The sequence below is a fragment of the Talpa occidentalis genome, unplaced genomic scaffold (assembly GCF_014898055.3).
Source record: "Talpa occidentalis isolate TD23 unplaced genomic scaffold, MPIMG_talOcc4v2.1 talOcc4.14, whole genome shotgun sequence".
Taxonomy (NCBI): domain Eukaryota; kingdom Metazoa; phylum Chordata; class Mammalia; order Eulipotyphla; family Talpidae; genus Talpa; species Talpa occidentalis.
Window position 1 is genome coordinate 30544819 of NW_023601433.1, and position 6213 is coordinate 30551031.

Below are 6213 nucleotides of genomic sequence, written 5' to 3' on the forward strand. Positions count from 1 at the left end.
AGGACTCCAATTTCAACACTTTTCTATATGAATAACTTTTCCAACAGTGCTGAAAAGCTGTCTGTAGCCTCTGTAGTGCCGGTTTGATCCCCGCAGTCTGTGGAGATACCCCCATGGTGGGACAGACCTCTCCTGTCTTGCCCGCTGCTCCCCTCAGCAGTGTATTTCAGTCAGCCTGCCTTTTCTGTTCCCCACTCTGTCTCTGGTGAATCCTCTCACCCTCCCGCATATCTGACCTGTGCCTGGTTTTGCATAAATAAATAAATCTTTAAAAAAATTAAAAAAAAAACTCAATTTATTGAACTATCCCTTCATTCATTCTTATTTATTTGACATACAACCTTTGGCTTATGTCATATATCTATACTTACATGTACAGTTGCTGAAATCCATTCCATCAATTATTTTGTTCATTGTGACCACATGTCACACTTGCCACTACTTCATAAAGAGTCATAGCAACTACTCTAACACTACACACACACACACACACACACACACGCGCGCGCACACATAATTACACACACTTTTGGACCTTTTAGAATTGTCTCAAGTTCCTGGATAAATTCTGTTCTTCTGTTCGACAATGCATTGAATGTGAAAATCTTTTTAAAAAGCAGTGACATCTTTACAAATACTAGGTTTTGCTATATGTGAACAAGTTTTATCTACCTATCTCATCGTCTTCAATATCTTTCAATGAAGTGTTTATGATTTCCTAGGAAAGGACATAACATCTTGTTATATATACTCCTGATTATTTTGTATCGATAGTCTCATAAATGATGTAAGTTTTTAAATTACATTTTCTAGTTATTTACTACTGATCTATAGAAATGCATTACTCTTTTTACATTAATCTTATTCCAAATGAAAATGCAAACTCTTAAAATTTCAAATAATATCTCTGTATTCTTTGTGGTTTCCTATGTACACTTAAATATAGACATAATTCATTTATCTTGAGTATGTCTTATTTACATCATAAAATACTTAGATCTATAACTTTCTATTTTCATGCTATTTTATAGCCCCTCCCCAATTTTGAAATATTCACCTATCTAATCATTCAATTCTAAATATTGTTTAAATTTCCATTTTGATTCATCCTTATACTCTTGCATTATTAAGATTCATCCTTATACTCTTGCATCCTTATACTCTTGCATTATTAATCGATATAGATATCGATTTTGCTTTCAAATATTCAGGGAACATTTTTAGTTTACTTTTTATGATTTAATTCATATAGATCTTGGTCTATCTGAAGTATATTTTTTAATATATCAATTTTTTAATGTGCTAATACCTAATCAACTTTATAAATGTTCCTTGTACACTTCAAATAAAATGTGTATTCTTTCATTGTTGAATACATTAATCTCTTTTATGTTATTTTAATTCTATTTTAAACACATGGTCCATCTGTTCCAATATTTCTGTTTCTGTTCAAATCTTTAATCCTCCATACTTATTTTTTTTAACTGCACTCCTTTAATGTCTTTTTGAGTTCATTGCAACCCAGGAGAACAGTTGTATCTGAGGGGTAGGGAAGCATTTACTCAGTTTATTTTAGAATCTAGATCTCGGCAGCAAAGGGAACAGCAATTCAAAATTATCTTAAGCATATTGAAAGAGATAAGCAAATTCAAAACAAACAAATAGGACACAACCTAGCTACTCTCTGAAGCATTTTGCAAGGGAGAAGATTGAAGCATGATTAGTGGGCAGAAATGAGCTATGTAAATATGTGCAGCCCTAACCAAATGAGCCCTATCTTCTAGAAAACTATAGTCAATTACTCACCATCCCTTACTCACCATCCCTAAAAATAACTCCTCCATCTGATCCCTACTCTTTACCTAGAGCACCATTAAAAAAACAAAACAAAACAAAACAAAAAAGAGAAATTCTGCTTTAGGGGACCTGTTTTAGGGTGGAGTCTGCTATTCTGTATTTCTAACAATCTCCCAAATGGTGTTTATGCTGCTTGTCCTGGGCATTTCAAGAAGCAGGTTAGATGAATACTTTCCATTTGGGAGAAGGAGGGAATCAGAAAGCAAATGCTTACAAGCCTCATTGCCTACTGGTTTCTGTTTCTCAATCTCTACAATGAGAAAATGAGTGTTTCTCTGTTGTGCTGACACCTGCACTGTTTTATGGGATCATCTATTTTCCACATTTCTATTGTTACCTCTAAGTCTTTACTTTCACAGTTTTTTTCTTAAATATGTATGAATATAGTTGGTATTTTTTAAAAATCACCATCAATTATCTTTCTTATTTATCTCCCTACGGTTATAAACATATCTATAATTTCTTGTTTACAAATTTTACACACACACACACACACACACACACACACATATATATATATATATATATATATATAATGGGAATCTAGTTTTAATCTATCATTCTGGAATTTTAAAAAGACATAAGCAAGGGACCTCCCTCGTGGTGCAAGGGGTTAAGATGCAGCACTATGAAGCTATTTGCAGCCACTTCAGCACAAGTTTGATCCCCCAGCCAGGGAGGGGACCTACATGGCACAGCACACCTATCCTGACTTGCCCACTGCTCTCCTCAAAAGTGTATTTCAGTCAATCCGCCTGTTCTGTTCCCCATTTTGTCTCTGGTGAAACCTCTCACCCCCCACACGTCTGGCCTGTACCCCAGTTCTTTTATGCATAAATAAATAAATCTTAAAAAAAAGACACAAGCAAGCAATTTAAAAAGTTATACTTTGTAAGTAGATATGAAGGTTTTCTAAAATATAATATTTATAAAATTAAGGCATTCAAATTTTTGATTTATGAATATAGTGTTAAATAAAGAATATTCAGTCTTAAGTGACTGCATTATGGTGGTTAATCATGTATAAAGTATGGAAATATACAGTCTTTCACTTTAAAAGTAACTTTTCAAAGAGCTGATTTAATTGTGGTCCCTTATTCAATTGTCCCTTACTCAATTCAATTGGAATAAAATTCTGAAAGTATTTTCCTTTACATTACAAATAACTAGAGCCAAGATGTAAAACAACACACAATTCAATAAATATTGAGGACACTTAAATAGTTAATAGTATAAAAATCTAGCCAAATCTAGTATTATGTAAGTACAAATTATCTTACAGAAAAGTTGTTCTATTGAAAGTATCTTACTAGAAAGAGAAGGAACTATTAAAAAAAAATCAAAACTAGGATCCTCCCTGATGGTGGAGGGGTTAAAGTCTCAGCACTATCAAGATATCACCAGCCACTGCAGCATGAGTTCAATCCCTGGCCAGGGAGGTGACCCATATGAAGCAGCAGACCTCTCCTGTCGCACCCACCTGCCGCTCCCCTCAGCAGTGCATATCAGTAGATCTGCCTGTTCTACTCCCCACTTTCTGGTGAATCCTTTCACTCCCTGCACCTCTGGCTTACGCCCCATTTCTTGTATGCATAAATAAATAAAATAAATCTTTAAAAAAAACTACATTAGAGATACAGTAAACTGTCCTTATCTAACAGATCATCTGTCTCTAATATGTCAAAGTAGAGTCAGTTTCAATCTTGATAACCTACCCAAGTCATACACCCGTGGTATACTAGGACTGATTGCTGAGTCTAACTTCTATTTGGGGCTCTTTTATCTGTGCTCCCTATTTTATAACTCAATCATATTATTCACTGTATTTTAACTTCAATTAGGAAAATTATCAAGTAATGAAATGTTTTCTCTATCATCCAAAATTCTATTTTTTCAAAGAAATGATCACTGTAAGAACAGGATGCGTTAGAGTAGTCCTTAGTTTCACTAAGAGGAGCCTTTCATACAGGAAAAGCTCACTTTACATATAACTTGGTTTTGTGGCATAAAGCTTACATAAAATCATAGCTTTATAATTTCTTTACTCTGTAACATAGTAACTTTGTAAATTGTGAAATGGTTTGCTATAATCTTGATATTTTCTTTAGATAGTCAGTTTTCCTGTTTTAGCTGTCTTTAGATCTTCTAAAGGCTTCAATCTTTCTAGAGTTTGTTGCTGTTGTTACTCAAGAAGTTATATTTGAATGTACTTTAGAGACTTTCTGCCAAGGATGTTCCTCATTTATGTCTTGTCTTCAGTGAGAATGCTCAATTTGCAAAACTTCCCCCTTGTAGTCTGCATCCTTATATAAGGAATGGCTATGTTTTGCATTTCCAGTTTCCTTTTGAGCAGGTAGAAAAGAATTAACTGTAGCTTTGCAATTTTCTGTACAAAAATGGTAATAACAGATTCTTTGAGTTGATTTCTTCAATAGTTTGAGCAATTGTGCTGAATATGAATGGATTTTCCTCTACTGACTTCATTTCCATGGAATTATTTGTAATGTCTGGATTTCCAAGATGGTTGGTAGTTATTTCAAGCAATTCTTATGTCTCCAAGGACTGCTGAGTGCCTTCTGAATTTGAAGTTATCACATAATAACTGTCAATTTTGAAATTTTCAAGAGATGTGTGAAAACCACCTATGTAATGGTTAACTGAGGTTTCCAGGTAGATTCTGGTTTTCTGTTATCATGTGTAACTGGATTAAGAGTTAATATGCTTGCATACTTTATGTTTTTGAAGCTGATGTCTTCCCCCAGGAAGATAAATCAAGTAATCCTGCATGCTCAGGGAAGGCAACTGTGATAACTATAGTTTTCTTCTTTGGCTCATTTAATACAAATAATTCTGACTTGATTTTTAGGCATATTTGTCTTTCTTCTCCTAATGTTTTCCTTGGAGGTGTTTGTTTGTTGTTTGTTTGTTTGTTTGTTTGTTTTTTGAAGCATCTTTGTTCTGATTATCTTTGGATAAAGAAACTATTGTTGGATTTGCAGTTTTCAAATATCAAATGTCCCATCACATGTCAAGCAAATCAGTAGTAAAATGGTCACTATACAGGAACTGGTGTTCACTGTAGACCCATTATCTCTTTTCATATTTTTTAACCAATTTTCTTTCTTTTTTTTTTAAAGATTTATTTATTTATTTATACAAGCACTGGGTACAGTCAGAAGCCCGAGAGGGTGAGAGAATTCACCAGAGTCAGAGTGGGGAATAGAACAGGCAGAGTGATGAAATACACTGCTGAGGGGAGCAGCAGGCACGGCAGGAGAGGTCTGCGCACAATGTGGGACCCTCGCTGGCTGCCAGGGATCGAACCAGCGCTGCAGAGGCTGCGGGCAGCTTCGCATCCCAGCACTCAACAGCAGCGCCACCAGGGGAGGCCCAATTTTCATGTCTTTCTCCATCAGGTAAAGGAGACAGGTAAAAACTCAGTTCTCTGTCTTTATTGCTTGAATAATAGTGGAGTATTGTTCCAGAGCAGTGCCTGGCGACCCGGGCAGGTTAGGGGTGTAGCTAGCCCTCCTGGCGGAAGCAAGGCTGCAGTTCCAGGCCAACAGAGTAATCAAGAATAAAATCTTATTTATGGATAATATTATTGTGTTTTGAGAAAATTGAAAAGAATCTATAAAATAAAATCAGTCACTTTAGTAAATTGTCGAACCCAAAGTAATGTAAACATCAATAGATTGACTTATTTGCAATAGCATAAATAATTAAATACATAAATATAACAACATGTGCAAGATGTATATGCAGGAAACCTCTATAAAAGTATGAGAAAGTTAAAAACTCAAAAATTGGGGAGTTAAAATTAATTCATGAATTCTAGACCTTACTGATACAATATATATGTGTCAATTATCCCCAAGTTATCTATCTCCAATCAAAATATTCTAAGTAAACATAAAGGCCTAAGAATAGCCATGACAATTTTCAAATAAATAAATAAATAGGGAGATAGATACTATCAAATATTGAAATATATTATAAAGCTACAGTAGTTAAGTTACCTTCTTTTGGCAAAGAGAGAAGATAGACCTGTGGCACTTACTGGAGTCCAGAGAGAGATTCATATATTCAAATATTTCACAACAAAGGTAACACTGCAGAACAGTGCAAAAGGGCAGTGTTTTAAATAAGTGGTAGCGGTCTACGGTCTACTGGATATGCATGTAGAAACAAGGACTATTAACACCTAAGTCTCTATGCATACAAATCTATTCCAGATGGATTACAAATCTAAATGGAAAAACATCTAGTTAAAAAAAAAAGGAAGAGTATGTTTGTAACTTTGATATAAGCAAACATTTTTTTAAAGAAGTTGTTAAAAGCCCTAACAATAAAGGG

At 34.5% G+C, this 6213-nt stretch overlaps 1 pseudogene; it reads right to left on the reverse strand.

Annotated features, from left to right (window-relative positions):
• Window positions 1-3879: 3879 nt before the first annotated feature.
• On the reverse strand, window positions 3880-4964 carry LOC119244118 (THAP domain-containing protein 5-like; annotated as a pseudogene).
• Window positions 4965-6213: the final 1249 nt, after the last annotated feature.